Here is a 22,848-nt window from a genome sequence, read left to right as displayed (position 1 = left end):
TAATTGTGGCTGAAAGCCATGAGCTCAAAATTAACAGCCATTTTGTATGTGCAACGGGTTTTTTGTGTGTATGTACTCTATCTGTATTCAAATTTAATTTTCAATATGAGGAAAATAGTTAAGATGTTTATACACTTTTGAAATAAGAGGACTCTTTGTTTTGAATTTATAGAGCAATTTCATTGGATATAAAGTCTGTGGAGGACTTAGTTTAGATATAGCACCTTATATTTTCAGGAAAATACTAAATTCCATAATGTTTAATTTTAAATCATTTTGTATGTTAGTGAAATGTAACAGACTCAATCTTGTGGCCAAATTACATACTAGGTTGATACCTTGTTTCTTCGATGTGTCCCAAATTATCTGTTTGCCATCTACTCTAATTTTTTTATTCTTCTATATAGATACAAAACTTGAATTGTGTACATAATTGACAAGGTTCTTGCCTATTTCAAGAAGAGATCTCACTGCATAAGAGGACTGCTCTTGAATGATTTGCATGCCACTTTGATGTAGTAAGATTAGTCAACAAATGAAAATAATAGAATAATGAGTGTTGAATTTTAATTCATTCTGAAGAGGTGTGGTCTACATCAAGAACCCACAGATATCCTTCTCTGACATAGGGGAAAGTTAACACCTCCTAGATCTTTAATCTGATAGATTTTTTTCAATGCAATTCTCATGCCATAATACATCTTTTTACCTTTTCAAAGCAGTCCTCCTAATGCTTAGAAGAGACATGCTTTAAATAATTCACTTTTGGAGTTGTTCTCATATATATTATCTCGATTCTCATCCACCAAGAGATACACTTGGATGACCAGTTATCCACTAGTTTTGTCATCTTAAAAAGTACCACATTCTCATTAAACCTGATTGGTTCGACTAAATTATTTTAAAACAAGATGCCCAAGTATTTTAAACATTTTGATAGTCACAAAAGACCAGACTTATCCACCATCTCCAATGTGTCCAAAATATGAAAGTGTAAAACCTAGGATTTGTCTGCTATAGAGGATTCTGCATTAGCAACAAAAGCTAGAGTTATACCTGCACATGCAGCCTCTTTGCATGCACTTGAATTAGATGGGACACCTGCTAGCTGCTATTTTTGCTGAGTCTTGATCATCTTCCGATCTGGCAAAGCGCTTGAAAAGAGCCTGGAAAAAAGAGATAATTTTCCTTCATCCTTAATAAAATAATGCTGAACCAGTGTATCACTAGTATGCTTTAGGTTTTTTTTAGAAGATGGTTTAAATTTGCTTTATCCCTGTCGGAGATCTTAGGAAGCTGGCATTTAGACAGTTATTTATCATAACTATCATGTGTGCTGGAAGTGCTGTGAGCATATTGTGATGAGAAGTAGTCTTTAAAGGGCTTTGCATAAAATAATTTCTTTACTTTCTGTTTCATGGGAGGACCTTGTGCCTATAATTGATCACAACTGATTCTTGATCTAAATTACACCCTTTAGTGCAATTGCAATTATGTTCACATTCTCTAAACAATGCGTTCATGAGTTTATGTTTCCTCTCCATACGTTTAGTAAAGATTTTCCTCAGTATGGATTTAAAAGCATCCCACAAAATATGTGGGGAAGAATAAGAAGACAGGTTGTATACAAGGAATAGATCAATGCATAACTTGATGGTAACCACATTCAGACTCCATGATCTCTGTTTTTTTAGTACAGTCAACCAGCAATGTCACAGATAAATGTATGATCATAAATGACCATGAGTTCAACATGGGGTCCTCCATCTTGCTATTTATATATTATCATTTCCTAAATCAGTTTGATGAGGAATGAAAATATAGTATTTTTTTTATTTGAAAGTTGAGTTATCCATTTATCCTGTAAGCAAAATTGATCCCATAATTTCTTTATTGGTTTATGTTATGTAGAAGGACAAACTGTGCGATGGAGATTCTTTCAATAATCACATGGTATAGTAGATTAAAATCTGCATTCAGAAATATAAGGCCTTTTCAGGGATATTGCTCATCTTCTTACTCAGGTCAGACCAAAAGTCCAAGTTATCAGCTTTTGGATTATATATGTTAATAGTGGAAATCACTTTCACTCGGTTAGTCAATCTAATGATCGACCACCTGCCAACTTCAGCTGCTACAACTGAAATGACTGACAAGTGATCAGCTTAATTTCTGTCTCTTATAATACCACATACTTTTTTGAAGACCTTCTGAGTCTTGCACATGTGGTCCCTTCCTTTATGCATCACTTTACCAGCAAAATATGAAAATAAGCTCACATTTTTGATGCATTGTCTTGAAGGCAAGAAACTTTAATGGATTCAGTCCATCACCTTAGTTTAAACTTGGAAAATGTTAATCTTGGCACGTTCCTTTTGGATACTGCGTTGTTTCCTTTCAAGAATGAGGATCACTTTGGTGTTCTGGTATTAAAGTGGTCTAATGCTTAGTGCTCTCAAGAACTTAGCACTCTTTATTTTGTTAGAAGGTATTCTATGTGCATGATATTTCTCAAAGTTATGTGAAAGGATGAACCCAAAGTGTTTGAATAACATATTTTTCCACTGCAAGACTTTTTAATTTTGGTATGAAAATGTCTATTATTAAACACGTCTCAAGTCAATACATGTAGTTCTATTGTTCTAATAAATGCACATTTCCTGGATTTTCATCTAGTCTGGAAATTTGACATAAACAAGCTCCCAAAATCCCTGAGATTGATTGGAAATTTGATGAGTTTGAGGAAGAACCTGAAGACATGGTGTTTCCTTAAATAGATGAAGTAGATTATATCTCTTCTGTATGCAAATATTAAGAGAGGCCTCCCGTGTAGAACGATGGTTTGATAGCCCTAAGATGCCCGTTCGGTGTACGCTGGCTGCACTCTATAAATTACTAATAATAATAATTGGTAAAAATTAGGATTGAGCAAATACCTTCCTGATAGTTAAAAATTTCTATTTGAACATACAATTATTAGGTGCTTCTAAAACTTAGACGTGCTGGTAAGTTAGTGACTGCAAGCATGTTTTGCCACCTGATGTTTATTGTTTATTCTAACAAATGTTCAACAAAGTCCTCCTGGGACCTAACACTAGACTGCTCCCCATGGTGTCATGATTGGCTGGGCTTTGGGCACCCTGTTGCCCTCAAGGCCATACTTTCCCTTCTGTATCACTACATCCCCATTTAGCACTAGACACCACAATGGACTGGAGTTGGGGGGGAGAAAAGGAAATAGTTTTGTTGACCTTAATTTTTGTTTCTTATTGACTTTATGAAATGTAGCTATTTGAGCCAAGTTTTTAGACACTACTGAGTTGTCTCCAATGTAATGGTTTAATGTGATATATGGAGCAGTCCGGTAAAAGAGATCCTGGTGCTAAAACATAAAACCTTCATTGCATGCAGTCAAATGGTTTTGAATGTAATGTATCTCCATAAAAGTTAATAAACGTAATTTGAAAAAAGTATTTAACAAGCTCCAGAACTGACACTGTGCAACAAGTTTTCGGGCTCAGCCTTGTTTAATGTTTTTGACAGCAGTGTTCAACAAAACTTGATTATTCTTTATTCTAATGGTTTTCAACAAGCGCCTAAACCTTATAAAAACCTATGTGTCAGGCCAGAGATCAGAGAGTACTTCACCTGGGCGATCAAGACAGGCTGGGCACCATATCGCTGGGCACATCACATCATAGCATCCACTGCTCCACCTTTGATACTCAAGAATAGGGCTGTTATTTTCCAATCTGGTAGAATTAGCATAGGTCGTAGAAATAGCACAATGAAGGTGTTAGGCAATGGAATTCATAATGACGTTAGAATTTTTCCTGTTGTTTTCACTGTACCTAAACTGCTTTGCTGATTTCAATTTTATTCTGTGTTGTGACAGTTCATATTGTGTTCACTGTTTTGAAATAATATTTTGCAATGCATATTCGATTTCTACTGATCCATCTGTGTGTGTTTAATTAATGGAAGAGGGTCTGGGTTTCCACAAACTGTCCCTTTATTGTGTTTTATAGGGCTGATCATTGCCAGACATACTTCTTACGCAAATATTTCTCAGTGGGTTGTGTATTGGTTGCAATCTAAGTGTTTTTTAATTCGGGGTGTCCGTAGTGCTAGGTGGTCAGAAATCTGAACCCTGTGACACTAGGGGAGTCCTAGAGAATTTATCATGGCGCCCAACATCGCATGGGCTTTTCTAAGTCTTTGAGTAGTTTTGGATGACACACTCAAGAGACCAACTGTTATAGTTTAGCAGACGTCTCCATGGTAATGTTGGTTACCTCCTTCAGCTAGATAGGTGTTCCTTATTTCCTCTAGGCTTATTAGTTGCTTAAATTATAAAAGTGTATTCCTTATTTTTTGATTAATGGATTTTCAATCTCATGTTTATTGAATATGTTTGTTAAGAATGGTCCAAGAAGCTCCTGTTGTGAAAAGGAATACTTTCAGGGCACAACTCACACAACATCTCCTAGATAGAGGTGTTTGCTAACAAATGGGGTGAAGTAACATTTGTTGTAAATGCATATGCTGCCTACCCCTTTAAAATATAAAACTTATGGGTGGAGTTTGATGCTGTAGATTTGAACACTGGGAACTTTCACACTTGCAGACCTGTGTAGGTTTCAGATAAGTATTGTATTGTATTGTAATTGTATTTATATAGTGCTTACTAATTATGACCTGGAAGTGCCTTTGACTTACTGAGAATACTGGGCATGGTTTGGCAGTCATCTACTGCATGTACCTCAAAGTGTTAGAATAGGCTCTGTAAGTAATGATGGGGCCATCTGGCCCATGCTGGATACACAATATTTCCGGTAGCTCCTGTCTCCTAGAAGAAGTACACTTACTGAATTGGGCAGTTTCTGTCTATAGGCAGTTTGGACAGTCCTACAAATAATTTTTATAGGTCCAGTTCCTTCTGCTATTGATACAGCCAACTCTTGATCTAACAGTATTGCCAGGAGCTGCTCACCAGAGCCAGGCCGTAATACAGTCCTCCCTCGCTGGAATCAATTTATGTTAATGATGTTCTTCAATATCTATCTGCTTCCTCTTCTCCATCAATGTCGGGAGCTATTTTATGCAATGCAGCTGCTGCCTCCACCGCAATCTCAACCTTCGCTTTGTCACCAGAAGCTAAACCATTTTTCATGAATTCAACCCCTTAGTTCCTTTGAAAAGTGTATTTCAAGAGTACCAGCTTCACTGTTTTACTTCTGTGTTGTTACAAATCATTTCATGTTCACTAGATTAGAATATTTAAACAAACATTTTAGAATTAATATTTATTTTCCAGTGCTCCTTGAGTGTGTGACTCATTAATGAACAAGAGTTTGCATTTCCAAGAATTGCTTCTATATTTTGTCTCATGGGATCAATCATTGCTAGAAGCACTTATGCAAACATCGCTCAATGAACTGTGTACTGGTTGTAGTACCACTGGTTTCCTGATTCTGATTGGCACATTTACTAAGTCATTAGTGCCAGGGGCCAGAAATATGTGTACTAGGGAAAATATCAAAATTGCATGGTATGCAAGCTTCCATAAATTTTGAACAGAACTTAGCACTATCTTCAGTGTGAGGATTACCTCTCCATTTGTAGTGCTCATAGTACAACCATTCTCTTTGTAGGATTACAATGTTATCTTTAGCAGAGTCTAGTCTGATTCTTTCCTCAGTGATACATCCAAATCTTTCACAATGATAATTAGAATGATAACTCTAAACTCTGCTTCTTGGTCTGCAATATTGTTCTTTGAAATCTTGACTGCTTTCTGCTATTTCAACATGTATTGCATCTATATTTGTCTTTGTTCCCTGGATCCAGGTATGAATTGCTGCTAACTTTTTCAATACTAATGTCATCTTTGCAGTGGGGTCCAGCTTCTCTTAAATTGAGATGCCAATTTTTCCCATTTGCGACTGGATTTTTGCTCATTGTCTTTTTGTACAATTAATCAATCAATCCACATTTGTATAGCATAGCAATGTCATCCCTAGGGGTATCTGAGTGCAGAGGGTGCCATGTCTCTGTCGAAAAGCCAGGTCTTGAGTTTCCTTCAGAAGTCAGAGGTGGACGGGCAGCTCATTCCAGGTCTTGGCAGAGATGTAGGAAAAGGAGCGTCCCCTACTGTGACTGCATCAGATGCGAGGGTTGTGTGAGGGCAAGTATGGCTGAGCGCAGGTATCTTGCTGGTTGATGGAGCTTCAGTTGGTGATTGATATAGGGTGGTCTTTAGTCATGCAGAGCTTTGTAGGTGTGTGTGAAGATATTGAACATGCATCTCTTCCGGATGGGGAACAAGTGGAGGTTTCTGAAATGTGGAGTGTTGTGGGTCCATTTGGGGAGGCACAGGATGAGTCTGACTGCAGTGATCTATATGGTCTGGAGTCTTCTGAGGAGCTGGGTGTAGATTCCAGGGAAGAGAGCATTTCTATAGTCAAGGTGACTGGTGACAAAGGCCTGCATGACGGTTTTTCTGGTGCTGATTGGGGTCCATCTGATGATTCTCCAGAGCAAGGGGAGGGTGTGGAAGGAGGAGGAAACAACTGCATTGATTTGTCATTCCATGGTCAGATGCCTGTCGAGGATGATGCTGGGGTTGCATACGTGGTTGGTCGATGTGGGTGTTTGTCCGAGTTCTGCTGGCCACAACTGTGGTCACATACAGAGGTGTTCTTCCAGAAGATCAAAACTTCTGTTTTGTCGGCATTGAGCGTGAGTCTTTTGTCTCTTATATACTCGACTACATTAGTCATGGTGTTGCAGAAATTATTTTTTCTGTTGAAGGGGTCCACGGAGAGTGAGAGGATTAGTTGAGTGTTGTTTGCATAGGAGATTATGTTGTGTAAGTGGGATCTGATGACGTCTTCGAGGGGAGTCATGTAGATGTTGAACAAGGTGGGCTGAGGGATTATCCTTGTAGTACACCGCATATGATATCCTTGAGTGCAGAGGTGAAGGGAGGCAGTCGGATGTCCTGCACACATTCTGAGAGGAAGGATATAATCAACTTGAGGCTGTTTTGCTGTTTTTCAAGTTTGTGCAGTCTGTTGATGAGAGAGTGATGGGAAACGGTGTTGAATGCAGCAGAGAGGTCAAGGAGGATCAGGGCCACCATTTCTCCATGGTCGAGGAGAGTTATGATGACATCTAAGCAAGCTATCAGTATGTTCTCAGTGCTGTGTTTGGCATGGACTCCTGATTGTGAGGAATATAGGAGGTGTTTGTGTTCCAGGCATTTGATTAGCTGTTGGTTGATGGTTGTTGGTTAGAGGTGGCAGACCCGAGAGCAGAGGACGGCCCGGGACCAGGGTTCGATTCCCGGCGCGGTAGGTTTCTGGACCAGGGTCAGCGGACTCGATAATTCTCTCGCCTCGGTACCCCTCTGATCAGCGATCACACTCGGCAACTCTGGGCATTAGCTTGCCTCATCTTCACTAACGGCCCCACCAGACCGCCGGGGATGCCTGGTCTCACCCTGGAGATACCCATTAAGGGACCATCTCTCAGGGAAGCCAGGAAGGGTTTCGCAGCGGTCGAAGCGCCTTGGGACCCTCCGGGTAAGTAGTGCGCTATATAAATGCCTATACATACATACATACTTTGACTGGGTAGGGGAGCAGGGAGATCTGTCTGTATTTTATGAGTTCACTGGGATTGACAGAGGGTTTCGTTAAGGGGTTCTGACCTCTGCATGCTTCCATCTGTCTGGAAATGTTGCTGTGTAGATGGAGTTGTTGAGGAAGTTGGTGATCCAGTGATCAGGGACTAATACATTTCATCACCTGGACCTAATTCAATACCCTACAAGTCCCTTTCAAGCTGGAAGAGTGTAAACCAAACTCATCAAATTTTCATTACCATATCATCTTCACATGATCTTTTGTGGCAATGCAATATTTATTATGTAATCAGGGTTTGGCAAAGTAATATTTGGATCTAGAAATGAACTATTGTATACTCTTCATAGAACCCAGTCAAAAACACAAATAAAGTCATATGTATCTATAAGTTAATAATGTGTTATCTATAATAATGTGATTGCTCATCAAGTACAGTACAGCTTGAATGATAAATCACCATACAACCAAAAAATAATGGAAAATAACATAAGAACATCTCAAATGCAGCGCTCTGAGTGAGTGGAAAGGCGTAGAGACAAAAGAGTAGAGACACAAGTCATTTTCAAACAGTTATGCAAATTCAGAATATCATACTAACCCAAGTTCAAGAAATTTGGAAAACTACCCCCTGGCCATGAGAGTAAGCAAGGCCCCTCAAGAAGAGTTAAGGAGCAAAGTTTAAAGTCAAGTTTCAGCAGAACAACAGCCAGCCTATCGAATTTAAGAAACATCAATACAATCCCCTCCTCCAGCAAAGTAGGAAACTCACGCCTTCTCAACCTCACCCTGTGGGTACCTGTAGTTATACTCTAAATTCTCTAAAGTCCAACCCACCTTGTGTCATGACACAAGATTTTCATTTCATCCTATTGGTCAAAACAGGGGGTGTTATACCACACCACTCTTGACACGACAATTTAGAAAAAAGATTTTATCAACAGCCAGCCAAGGAAATACAAATTTCAAGCTTCGATAGTTTGTACACTTCCTCCGTCTCAGTCATGTATCAACTTTTGTGCCTCGATTGTTTAAATGCGCCACTAAACTGGGGAAGTTCCAGTCTTTTATTCAATTAGTTTCCTCCAAGCAACCTTGGCAGACACACAGGGCTCGCGAAGGACAGTTCACAATTTTCTTCCCTTCTACTTTTCTAATACAGCATTTTAATTTCAAAAGTGACTCTCAAGCCTTTTCTACAGAGCAGATAAATCACACTTCTAAGAAAGACAAATACAAGTGTTATTCATCATTTATAAAGTCATACTATTAAAACGCCCTTCGTAACGCATATCTTTCCACTTTATCTATACGCATTTTAAAGGATTATCCTTTTGATTTAGTTTAGTGTAAAATGAAAGTAGCAGCTTTTAGTCATTTATTGTTGTATACATTTGCGGCCTACTACAGCACTTTGACATGCGCTTGAGCAGTTTTCATCTATCCCTATTAGTTTTTTTTACAATTAGTTTGCACATCACTCGATTAGTATTTTCACACAATGGGGGTTCAATCCGAGCAGGTTTTATTTTGCAAAAATCCGGCTTCATCACTGGTGAGCTCCATGCTGCTTGGGTTGGTTCAGAGGTTGAAAAGATGATGGGTTCTGGGGTCTCTGGGCACCCCGGAGTGCGTGGATGACATGGTGGCTGTGGTGGTCCCACTGGTAAATGGAGACCAGGTGGTAAACCTTTGGCTGTTATTCTCTGGGTGGGTGAGTTTTTTGAGGCTGAGAGAGGTGTGTTGGGAGTCAAAGTTGATATATATCAATTTTGTTGTGAAAGTAGTCCAAAAGGGTTTTGCAGTGTTCTTGGGAGGGGTGAACGGTGTTCTCTGTGGCTGTCCTGTTGGAGAACTTGTTGACTATTTTAAAGAGCTTCTTCCTATGGTTGGCCATAGTATCCATGTGGGCAGTGATAGATGCTCTCTTGGCTTCCAAGAGGCACAGGTGTTAGTCGCTGAGGGCTGCTTTGTGAGCAACTCTGTTGGAGGGTTTCTTAGTGAATCGCCATCTCTTCTCGAGTTGATAGCAGTTGTTTTTGGTGGTTCTGAGCTCTGAGGTGTACCAAATGGTATGTGTTGAGGTTTTGTTGTCTTTTGCTGGTTTCATTGGGGTGACTCTGTCAGTGCATTTGGAGAGCCAGCCGGGGAAGGTCTGGACCAGGTCAGTAATGTTTCGAGATGTGAGGTGCCGAGGTCCTGTATCCACTGGTTCTCAATTACCTTGCCTCAGCTGCGGCGGGAGGTGCTGTGGTGCTTGGCGGTGGTGTGCTGAGGCTCAGAGATGATAAAGGGAATGATGGTGTCGTTGGTGCATGTGAGTTCTGTGGCATGGGGGAATTCTACTCTGTTGATGGAGACATAGATGCAGTTGAGTATATCTCCAGCTTTGTGTGTGGGTTCAGTGACCAGTTGGGTGGTTCACTGACAGAATATTCATGTAAAAAATATAGAAGAAAAAATACAGATGAAAAAATATAGAATGCAACAATATCGACTCCCAATACTTAAGCAGGTAAGTAAAAAAAATTGGAAAGAAATATCAATGTAAAAAATATAGTTGTATGAAGGATTATATATATATATATATATATATATATATATATATATATATATATATATATATATATATATATATATATATATATATATATATATATGTATTACCTACTGGCGATAGCCAGTAGGTATATATAGTTAGGATTTTTTCTCTATGGAACTTTTGAAAATTCTATGCCTAATAACTTTGGCGTTTGTGGACGGAATTGGCTGAAATTTTCAGGAAAATGGCACATTTTGTTTCTGAGCAGCTCCTGGAAATTTGGGGGGGGGGTTCGTCAAGGGGGGGCCGAGAAAAAAGGGGGGTCCCAAAACGCGTTTTTCCCATGTTAATTTCCATAGGGCGGTTGGCCTCACTTTTAGCCCGAACGGCTGAATGGATTTCCACGAAACTTGGCAAAATTGTAGGGACTGTTAGCCCGATGTGCCTTTGGTAGGTCTCAATATATGTGCTTCAGTGGATTTTGAGAAATTAACGTTTAAAACAAGATATATATCTGTAACAGCGCTCCGGGTAGCGCTCCGGTTCGCGAACTTTTCGCGTATCGGAACTTTGCGAAGCGAAGCTGATTGGCTCTCCGGTGTCTGTCAACATTCTAAACAGTCCGGAGCGGCCGCCATCTTGTCTCTCGGTAGGATCGAGAGACAAGAGGAGGCCAAAACAAAGGGGGAAATGAAGGAAAGGGGGCAAGGTAGACCCCTTCTGACCCCCTAGGATTGATGAGGGGGATATTATAGAGCCACGCGGGGCCCCAAAAAAAAAAAAAAAATTCCGATTTTTTCGCCATAGAGACGCGTCTTGGTACGCGAACCGGGCAGCTAACCGGGCAGCTAACCGGGAAGCTAACCGGCAGTGTAACGGGAGTCTGAGGAGTAGCTGATTGGCTGTCAACATTGTAAACAGTCCGGAGCGGCCGCCATCTTGTCTCTCGGTAGGATCGAGAGACAAGAGGAGACCAAAACAAAGAGGGAAATGAAGGAAAGGGGGCAAGGTAGACCCCTTCTGACCCCATAGGATTGATGAGGGGGATATTATAAAGCCACGCGGGGCCAAAAAAAAAACCAAAAAAAAAAACGATTTTTTCGCCGTAGAGACGCGTCTTGGTACGCGAACCGGGCAGCTAACCTGGCAGCTAACCGGGAAGCTAACCGGCAGTGTAACAGGAGTCTGAGGAGAAGCTGATTGGCTGTTATCATTGTAAACAGTCTGGAGCGGCCGCCATCTTGTCTCTCTGTGGGATCGAGAGACAAGAGGTGGAAAAAAAAAAGGTGTAAATGAATGAAAGGGGTAAGGCAGACCCCTCCTGAACCCCTAGGATTGATGAGGGGGCTATTAAAGTTCCCTGCGGGGCAAAAGAAAAAAAAAATTGCGATTTTTCGCGGTAAAGGTGCTTCCTGGTACGTTAACCGGGCGGCTAACCGGCAGCGTAACGGGAGTCCGACATATTGTGTTTTTTGAACGTTTGTGATATGTGCACGTGTGGATTTTGTCTAATTAAGGTTAAAAAAAAATATATATATCTTTAAGCGTGTTCTGGCGCGCTTACGTTTTGGGTTTGGTTTGCGCTGCAGAGACGATACGTCACGGTTATGCGATGCATCATGAGGCGTCTCACGGGCTACGTGATACGTCACTTAATAAAGAATATATTTTACAGCTATAGATATTAGCTTTTAAAAAACCAATGAAATTCACAGAAAAAACCATAGGTTATAGACCATATATAGTTAGGAATTTGCATTTACAAAACCTTGAAAATTCACTGAAAAAACCATAGGTTATAGACCATATATAGTTAGGGATTAGCATTTAAAAAACCTTATTTTATTTGCACAAAACCATTGAAATTCCATATATAGTTAGTTGCACTAACTATATATCGCGGACCCGCAATCCACTGCTAATGATGTCACATATTACATCATTCATGACATGGTCAGTGACATCACTGATGACATCACTGATGACATCTCAAATGACATCACTGATGACATCACTGATGACATCACTGATGACAACACCCAGTGACTGTATGTTTCTGTAAAGTTAAAATATGTCTTACATATTGAAGAATGAGTGGATGTATAAGTGTCTGGATGAAGGATTTAGTAGGTGCATGACTGACTGTATGAGAGAATGATTAAATGTGTCTCACTGAGTGTATGGGTTAGTGATTAAAGTGTCTTAATTTGGCAATCATTATTTATGTTGTTCTGTAAACTGCTGCATGTTTAAATCAGTAGCTATATCAGTAACTATATGGGTTATTGAATGGTTGCCCAAGTATTTGTATGGGAGACTGAGTATGTGTGTGGGTGGCTAGGAGGTGTATAACTCTGTGCATAGATGTGTGAGCAGTTGATTCCCTAGGTGTATGGGTTCAAAAGTGCATGTAGAAACAGCTGTATGGACAGTTGACTGTGTGCATGAGTATATTGGTGAGTGAATGGATATCTCAGTGCTACATGTCAAAGTAAGTACATATGTAAAACACACTCCATGTGAGAGTTGACATATATAAATAACTGAACATAAGAGCCAGTGAATGTGTGAGTGGCTGTATGAATCATTGTGAACTTGTATCAAGGATTGTATAAGAGAGTAAATATGTGTTACTATATGTTTGAATAAGTAAGGTGTTTATAACTGTATAGTTGAGGAAATGGAGATGTGATTGATTCTTTCCATGACTGACTAGGTGTGTGAGTAACTCCATGGATGTGTGACAGTCTGTGAGTGCCTGTTTACACTGAGTGTATCTAAGGTTATATTAGAGTCTGAAGATGTATTATCACATAAATGATATCATCAGTGATGTAATCAGTAATGTCAAATGAGATGTCAGTGATGTAATCAGTGATGTCATTTGAGATGTCATCAGTGATGTCATCAGTGATGTCATTTGAGATGTCATCAGTGATGTCATCAGTGATGTCACTGACCATGTCATGAATGATGTAATATGTGACATCATTAGCAGTGGATTGCAGGTCCGCGATATATAGTTAGTGCAACTAACTATATATGGAATTTCAATGGTTTTGTGCAAATAAAATAAGGTTTTTTAAATGCTAATCCCTAACTATATATGGTCTATAACCTATGGTTTTTTCAGTGAATATATATATATATATATATATATATATATATATATATATATATATATATATATATATATATATATATATATATATATATATATATATATATATATACTTCACTTAAAAAACCATAGGTTTCAGGCCTTATACAGTTACGAATTAGCATTTAAAAAAACATTGAAATTGCTCCTATATAGTTAGTTGTACTAACTATATTTCGCGCACCTGCAATCCACTGCTGATGATGTCACATATTACATCATTCATGACATGGTCAGTGACATCACTGCTGACATCACTGATGACATCTCAAATGACATCACTGTTGACATCACTGATGACATCTCATTTGACATCACTGATGACATCACTGAGGACATCATCCAGTGACTGTGTGTTTCTGTAAAGTTTAAATATGTTTTACATATTGAAGAATGAGTGGATGTACCAGTGTCTGGATGAAGGATTTAGTAGGTGTGTGACTGACTGTACGAGTGAGTAATTAAATGCATGGGTTAGTGACTAAAGTGTCTGAATGTGTGCATCAGTATGTCTGTTGTTGTGTAAGCTGCTGCATGTGTTGATCAGTAGCTATATGAGTGGCTATATGGGTTATTGATTGGTTGCCCAAGTATTTGAATGGGAGACTGAGTGTGTGTGTGGGTGGCTGGGAGGTGTGTGACTCTGTGCATAGATGTGTGAGCAGTTGATTCACTAGGTGTATGAGTTCAAGAGTGCATGTGGAAACAGCTATATGGGTGGTTGACAGTGTGCATGGGTGTGTTGGTGAGTGAATGGATATCTCAGCGCTACATGTGCAAGAAGGTACATATGTAAAACACAGTGCATGTGAGAGTTGGCATATATAAATGACTATACATGAGAGCCAGTGAATGTGCGAGTGGCTATATGGATCATTGTGTACCAGTTTTTTAGTCTGCCCTGTTCCCATGATGCACTGGGCCAGGGACAGACTGATTTGCATATAGCCAGGTTCTGAGCTGGGATGGTGCAGTGAGATAAATAACGGTGATGGATCAAGCCCTGATCTTTGGACTGGGTAAGAGTGGTCTGCTTAATTCAGACACTCTGTTCATCACCACCCCCTTTTCTGAATCGTTTTTGGCCACTATAGGTGTGGCAGGGTATACTCAGACATGAGTCCCTTTCTCACTGCACCATCAGGATTCAAGCAAGCCGGGCCGAAGACGGCTGAAATGCCAGAAACCGGTCCCCGGTAGCTTGTCTCCTTTCTGGTGAAGAATTGGCTTGGTAGTTTAGTCTGCCCTGTTCCCATGATGCACTGGGCCAGGGACAGACTGATTTGCATATAGCCAGGTACTGAGCTGGGATGGTGCATTGAGATAAATAACGGTGATGGATCAAGCCCTGATCTTTGGACTGGGTAAGAGTGGTCTGCTTAATTCAGACACTCTGTTCATCACCACCCCCTTTTCTGAATCGTTTTTGGCCACTATAGGTGTGGCAGGGTATACTCAGACATGAGTCCCTTTCTCACTGCACCATCAGGATTCAAGCAAGCCGGGCCGAAGACGGCTGAAATGCCAGAAACCGGTCCCCGGTAGCTTGTCTCCTTTCTGGTGAAGAATTGGCTTGGTAGTTTAGTCTGCCCTGTTCCCATGATGCACTGGGCCAGGGACAGACTGATTTGCATATAGCCAGGTTCTGAGCTGGGATGGTGCAGTGAGATAAATAATGGTGATGGATCAAGCCCTGATCTTTGGACTGGGTAGGATTGGTCTGCTTAATTCAGACACTCTGTTCATCACCGCCCCCTTTTCTGAATCGCAGGTATAATGTGGCGCAAGGTTTTAAAAAGTGACCCATCTACCTAGATGCGTCACTTTTTAAATATAGCGTAACGAGGCGCATTTTTTTACACCGCTGGTGCGATGCGTCACTTTTCTGTGTGCACTTCTTACGACATTCCAGATGTGTCATATTTAATGTATGACGAATCATGTCGCAAGGAGTTACAGATACGTCAGTATTTCTGATGTATCTGTAAACACAAAAGTGATACATTGCTAGAGTGCGTCACAAAAGTGACGCAACTCCAGTAATGTGTCTTTTCACATGGGGAAAGCACCATGTGAAAGATCTTGCGTCAGTCTTACACCTGCTGTGAGGCAGGCGCAAGATTTTGACGCAACAGCATCCTAAAAGTGACGCAGTGAAATCTCATAGATTTCACTGCGTCGCTATTACGAAGCTATTTGCGGGGGAGCGCCCCCTCTGCATACATTATACCTGACGCAAGTATAATGTGGTGCAGGGTTTTAAAAAGTGACCCATCTACCTAGATGCATCACTTTTTAAATATAGCGCAACGATGCGCATTTTTTTACACCGCTGGTGTGTCACAAAAAGTGACGCAGAGGCGGCGCAAAACTGTCGCAAGGCCTTCATAAATATGGTCCTGGATTTTCCCCGTGCTTCCCTCCACCGGGCGCTCCCCAGCGCAAATTGAAAAAAAATATTTTTTTAAAATGCCCCGCGGGACACTATTTTAGCCCCCACATTAAACCTACGGGGTCAGGAGGGGGTCTACCCTGCCCCCTTATAGTAATTTCTCCCTTTTTTTATATCACCTCTTGTGTCTCGATCCTACCGAGACACAAGATGGGGGCCGCTCCAGACTGTTTCGAATGTTTACAAAAACACGTGAGCCAATCAGCTTTCCGTGCGCAAGTCGCGTGTCGCGCCTGGTGCGCTCCCCGGTGCGCGCCTATAGATATATATATTTTTTTGAACCTAAATTACTCAAAATCCACTGCAGCACATATCTTGAGACATAGCAAAGGCACATCGGGCTACCAGTCCCTACAATTTTGCCAAATTTGATGGAAATCCATTCAGCCGTTCGGGCTAAAAGTGAAATCGACCGCCCTAAGAAATTAACATGGGGAAAACGCGTTTTGGGACCCCCCTTTGATCTCGGCCCCCGCTTGACGAATCCCCCCCAAACTTTCAGGGAGGGAACGGAACGCCGCGAGGCCATTTTGAGGAAATTTTCAGTCATATTCGTCAACTGATATGTATATATATATATATATATATATATATATATATATATATATATATATATTACCTACTGGCGGTCGCCAGTAGGTAGTTATAGTTAGGATTTTTTTCAATGTTAAATCTCAAAATTCTATTTGGAATAACTTTGGCGCCGGTTGACAAATCTGCCTGAAAATTTTCTCAAAATGGCCTCGTCGAGCTCCGGTCCTTCCCTGAAAGTTTGGGGGGGCTGCGTCAAGCGGGGGCCGAGATAAAAGGGGGGTCCCAAAACGTGTGTTCCCCAGGTTAATTTCCATAGGGCGGTCGACCTCACTTTTAGCCCGAACGGCTGAATGGATTTCCACCCAACTTGGCAAAATTGTAGGGACTGGTAGACCGATGTGCCTTTGCTATGTCTAAAGATATGTGCTCCAGTGGATTTTGAGTAATTTAGGTTAAAAAAAATATATATATCTATGGCAGCGCCCCAGTACGCGCACCGGGGAGAGCACCGGGTGCGCCACGCGACTTGCGCACGGAAAGCTGATTGGCTCTCGGGTGTCTGTAAACATTCGAAACAGTCCGGAGCGGCTGCCATCTTGTGTCTCGGTAGGATCGAGACACCAGAGGTGGCCAAAACAAAGGGGGAAATGACCATAAGGGAGCAGGATAGACCCCCCCTGACCCCCTAGGTTTGATGTGGGGGCTGTAAAAGGGCCCCGCGGGGCAAAAACATTTTTTTTTTTCGTTTTGTGCGGGGGGAGCACCCGGTACGCACCAGGGAGCGTACCATGGGGAAAAAAGAATGACAGACTTTTCAAAAATTGTATGTTTATTATTTGTTCTTTTTGTTGTTTTTTTTTTTAATTTAAGTACCAACATGTAGATACCAATGCAGAGTCTAAAATTTAATATACACCGTCTTCTTTGTAGATATCTTGCATGTTGTTACAGAAGTTATTGTGGTATATGGAATTCATACCATAGTCTGTCAGGAAAGCAGAAACAACATGGAGACAGGAGATGATAAAGAGATGTTAAATACACATCGGAGATAATATAGTGGGAGAAAGGAAGTAACTATGAGCAAACTTACTATGTAACACAAAAAAGTTGCACAGTATACTATAAGTCTCACTTTATATTATAAACATTTTGGAACTACTTGATGAATTACATATAAAAATGAATAATGTCTTGAACAATTTTTTATTATTAAATATACATTTATTCTTCTGATTCTTTTTCATAATTTAATAAAACTTCTAAAAATATATTGTCTGGAATGTCCTCATTTTCATTCTGTGATTCTATTGATTCCACACACTGAACTAATTCATGGTCCAGAGACTCATCCATAAAATCAAAGTTATCATTCTCAGCAATTTTTTCTTCAGGGTTGTTGTCCAAAACAATTTCAAAAGAAATATTTTGTTCTCCTTCCATTTTGTTGCTGTAAATTGCATAAAAAATAAATATATCAGTAGAGATAGGGCACTGTTGGGTTTAAGTTCAGACAGGTAGTTTTGATTTTTTAACAGTAAAGTTATCTTTGGGCAGTGTATGGTATCAGGCTAGAATTAGAAATATAAAAAAGTGTATGTGATAAAGCCTAAGTAAATGTATAATTATACAAGAGAAGCCTAACTCAATCCATAACTATAACAGAGAAGCCTATCTCAATCTATAACTATTACAGAGGGATAGTATATAACTATCAGAATATTTTTTCTCAAATTAACTTAAAGTGCACAACATACTTCACTTTCCAAAATAACAACTTACCTTTGAGAAAGCAGTTGAAGTTCTCAGTGTAATTCCTTTTCAAATGTACTTCAGGAAGTAGTAGTCAAAATGGCTGTGTTTCCCTCTCTTTTTTTATATATATTCATGTACATAACCAATCAAATGTCAGGAAATAATCGTAGAAAATGAAAGTAACTTTTTAATTGGTCGTAAATTCTAACACTTCATATGTGTTTTTGTCATGTAATTTACCTCAGGATATTTAGACAGGCCTACAGCCTAAATGTCTCAATGGAATTCCACCAAATTTGGGTAAATGGTAGGGACTGCTATGTAGTAGGGCCTATTCTATATTTGGTGAAAGTGTCTCCAGTGGTTTTTCTGTAAATTACTTTCCCACCTTTTTTTAGGGAGCGCTTACCGGTGCGCGCCCCGGTACGCACACCGGCAGCGTTACGGGAGTCCTCCATTTTGTGTTTCGGTACAATCGAGACACAAGATGGAGGACAAACAACGTTGGGAATGGGTAGAAGGGGGCACGGTAGACAGCCCCTGACCCCCTAGGTTCTCTGAGGGGGGCTTAGGAGGCTCATATAGGCCCAAAATGTATTTATTTTTTTTAAATTTCGCGGTGGGAGCGCCCGGTACGCGCACCGGGAAGCGTACCGGGGAGCATACTTTGGTGAAAAATAGTAAAAAAAGTTAGAAAAAGAAAATCATCATGAGTGATCAGAGGTAGGGTAGCCCTGAAAAGAGCCTTTGGGTTCTGTGGCTGATTTGAGTACCTACAAGTAGGTTCCAATGCACAGTCTTAAATTCAGGAGGAATATTCTACTCCCCTCATCTGAGAAGTGCACACCATCTCCTCTGTAGATGTCTTGCATGTTGTAACGCAAGTTATTGTTGTATATTGAACCCATTCCATAGTCTCTCATGTAAGCAGAACAGATTTAGTCACATGTTTCCGTGCTGTCTCAAATTGTGGACAAAATTGGTTGGACCAGTTCCATTTCTGTCTTTGGCATATATTAGAATATACCAAGGCAGTTTGTGGAAAAAGTGTCATCAATTGATCAAAGGTGTCCTTTAAAAGCATTTCCAGACCAACCCCAGTCATAGTGCCCAAGTCATTTCCACCACAGTGCACTATTAAGAGGTCAGGGTTTGGCAGATGCAAAAAGGTTTTCACCAATGGTATCAATTGGTGACATCTCAATCCTCTCTGGCCAATCCATTTGATTTCCACATTTTATAAATCAAGGTTGTGAAAATTTGTGCTAGCTGCATACCTTTGAGCCCAGTGGATGTAGCTATGTCCAATAATCCACACAGAATACATGATGAGAGAAGGTTCTGGTGCAGTCATATGAAGTGTGGGAATGAAATGGCAGTTGGAACAGTAGGAGTTTACAAAAACATAACTGTGGAGTTTCTCTGCTCTTGAATCACAAGCAATGATTGGTGGATTCAGATAGTTGAAAACTGAAAGTTAGGGTGCATGGTTGTGTTGTGTGAAAGAAGCAATTTGAATGGTTAAGAAAAAGTTACTAAAAGCAATAATGCCCTGGATAAGCTGGTGTATTGAGAGGTCAAACATCCTTGCTGACTTAATTTGCAACATTGTAGAATAAACTTTTGAACCTAAGAGTTCAGTTAGGAGGGAGTTGCTATGGTAACAGATAGAAAGGTCTGAGAGGGGGAAGGGTGTTGGTTTGAAAAAAGTGAGGGAAGAGTTTTGATTGGTTGAAATGAGGCATATGTGTGTAGAATTAGAGCTTTTCTCTGCCAGAGAAAAATTGGTGTGTGTGTCTGACACTGTTCTTAATCTCCCAAAGCATTTGTAAAGGTAAGTAATGATTCATTTAATTTAGATAGAGACTTATTTGCTCTATGGAGAAGATTTGGAAGCAGATAGTGAAGTTTCAGTAGTAAAATTGAATGCTTGTACATAGGACTTGTGCTGTGTTTGTAAAAAGTTATTTAAAAAACTTTTTTGTGGTATAAGAATGGCTTTTATTTTTTTTAAAAGCAATTAATAGTGTCTGCCTCTGTAAAGAAATATATTTGAATGTTTTAGAATTACGTTACCTGCGTTACCTCAAATTAGGAAGCAGATTGAGATTTTTTCTTGTTGGTTTGTGGCATGTTTTTTTGAAATGATTGATATTAAAATATGCAAGATAGAGGGATTGTCTTTTGTGAAACAGTGAGGTTTGCAGTAGTGAAATGAAATGCTTGTACATAGGACCTGCGCTGTGTTTATAAAATGTTATTCAGAAAACGATTTTGGGGGCAAATCAATGGTATTTACATGTGGGTGTTATTTATGATTGCCTTGTGGCGCCGGTGCGTCACTTTTAACATGGGAAAAAAGTGACACACCGGTGGTGCAAGGCCTTCATAAATAAGGCCCTGAGTTTCTTTGCTGTTGGTTTGTGTCTTGCTTTTTGATAATGCTTGCTATGAACATTTGTAAGATAGGGGATTTGTATTTTGTGAAACAGTGAGGTTTCAGTAGTGAAATTGAATGCTTGTACATAGGTCCTGTGCTGTGTTTTTTAAATGTTATTCCAAAACAATTTTGGTGGGAAATCAATGGTATTTACATTTGGGCCTTATTTCTGATTGCGTTGTGGCACTGGAGCGCCACTTTTAACATGGGGAAAAGTGATGCACCGGTGGTGGAAGGCCTTCATAAATAAGGTCCTGAGTTTCTTGCTGTTGATTTCTGTCTTATTTTTTGATAATGCTTGCTATGACCATTTGCAAGATAGAGGATTTGTATTTTGTGAAACAGTGAGGTTTCAGTAGTAAAAATGAATGCTTGTACATAGGTCCTGCGCTGTGTTTCTAAAATGTTATTCAAAAAACGATTTGGGGGGCAAATCAATGGTATTTACATTTGGGTGTTATTTATGATTGCCTTGTGGCGCCGGTGCGTCACTTTTAACATGGGACAAAAGTGACGTACCGGTGGCGCAAGGACTCCATAAATAAGGCCCTGAGTTTCTTTGCTGTTGGTTTGTGTCTTGCTTTTTGATAATGCTTGCTATGTATATTTGCAAGATAGGGGATTTGTATTTTCTGAAACAGTGAGGTTTCAGTAGTGAAATTGAATGCTTGTACATAGGTCCTGCGTTGCGTTTCTAAAATGTTATTCAAAAAACGATTTTGGGGGCAAATCAATGGTATTTACATTTGGGCCTTATTTATGATTGTGTTGTGGCGCTGGAGCGTCACTTTTAACATGGGAAAAAAGTGATGCACCGGTGGTGGAAGGCCTTCATAAATAAGGTCCTGAGTTTCTTTGCTGTTGATTTCTGTCTTGCTATTTGATAATGCTTGCTATGAACATTTGCAAGATAGAGGATTTGTATTTTGTGAAACAGTGAGGTTTCAGTAGTGAAATTGAATGCTTGTACAAAGGTCCTGCGCTGTGTTTTTAAAATGTTATTCAAAAAACGATTTTGGGGGCAAATCAATGGTATTTACATTTGGGTGTTATTTATGATTGCCTTGTGACGTCGGTGCGTCACTTTTAACATGGGACAACAGTGACGTACCGGTGGCGCAAGGCCTCCATAAATAAGGCCCTGAGTTTCTTTGCTGTTGGTTTGTGTCTTGCTTTTTGATAATGCTTGCTATATATAATTGCAAGATAGGGGATTTGTATTTTGTGAAACAGTGAGGTTTCAGTAGTGAAATTGAATGCTTGTACATAGGTCCTGCGCTGTGTTTCTAAAATGTTATTAAAAAAACGATTTTGGTGGCAAATCAATGGTATTTACATTTGGGCCTTATTTATGATTGCCTTGTGGCGCCGGTGCGTCACTTTTAACATGGGAAAAAAGTGACGCACCGGTGGCGCAAGGCCTTCATAAATAAGGCCCTGAGTTTCTTTGCTGTTGATTTCTGTCTTGCTTTTTGATAATGCTTGCTATGAACAATTGCAAGATAGAGGATTTGTATTTTGTGAAACAGTGAGGTTTCAGTAGTGAAATTGAATGCTTGTACATAGGTCTTGTGCTGTGTTTCCAAAAAGATAATTTCTCTATGCAGCAAAATGTTTTAACCAAGCATTATGCAAAAATATGAGCAATCTGAGGAAACATAGATGACATGATTGTGAAATGTGTTAATATATTTCTTGAATCATGCAGATACTATCTAATCAACCTTTTTCTTTGTAATATTCTAGTCTTGAGTTACTCTCTATTACACCTTTTGTCTGTTTTATATTGTTTCTCTTTCTCTTTCTGACTTTTTTCTCTCTTCCTGTTACCCTCTGTCTGTCCTATTTCTTGTAACATCCTGTCTCTGATTTACTTCCTCCTACACCCTCTCTGAAACTTACTCTCTGTCTCTTCCTTTACAGGCTCTCTCTGTTTTAGTCTCTTTTACAACCTTTTCTCTTCTAACACCCTCTCTCTGTGTTAGTTCCTGTTACACCCTTTCTCTGTTTTGTACCCTGTCACATCCTTTTTCTGATTTACTCCCTTTTTTGACTTACTTCCTTTCCCTATTACATTCTTTTTCTGTCTTTCAACATATTATACACTCTCTTTGTCTTAGTCCTTTTGTATGTGTTACTCCCTCTACCTGTTTCTTTGTCTAAGTCTCTCTGTGTTTTTGTGTTACTCCCTCTAGCTGTTTTTCTTTGTCTTAATCCTAGTTCTATAGTTGCTGTGGTATAAACTTAGATATGTTGCAAATTAGTGTTTATATTGTTTGCTTATTGTGATTGCTTTGTTGTTTGCTAATAGTGGTCTAT

Source organism: Lissotriton vulgaris, chromosome 3_1 (genome assembly GCF_964263255.1).
Source record: "Lissotriton vulgaris chromosome 3_1, aLisVul1.2, whole genome shotgun sequence".
Taxonomy (NCBI): domain Eukaryota; kingdom Metazoa; phylum Chordata; class Amphibia; order Caudata; family Salamandridae; genus Lissotriton; species Lissotriton vulgaris.
The sequence above is the reverse complement of the archived record's forward strand: the minus strand, read 5'-3'. Positions refer to the sequence as shown.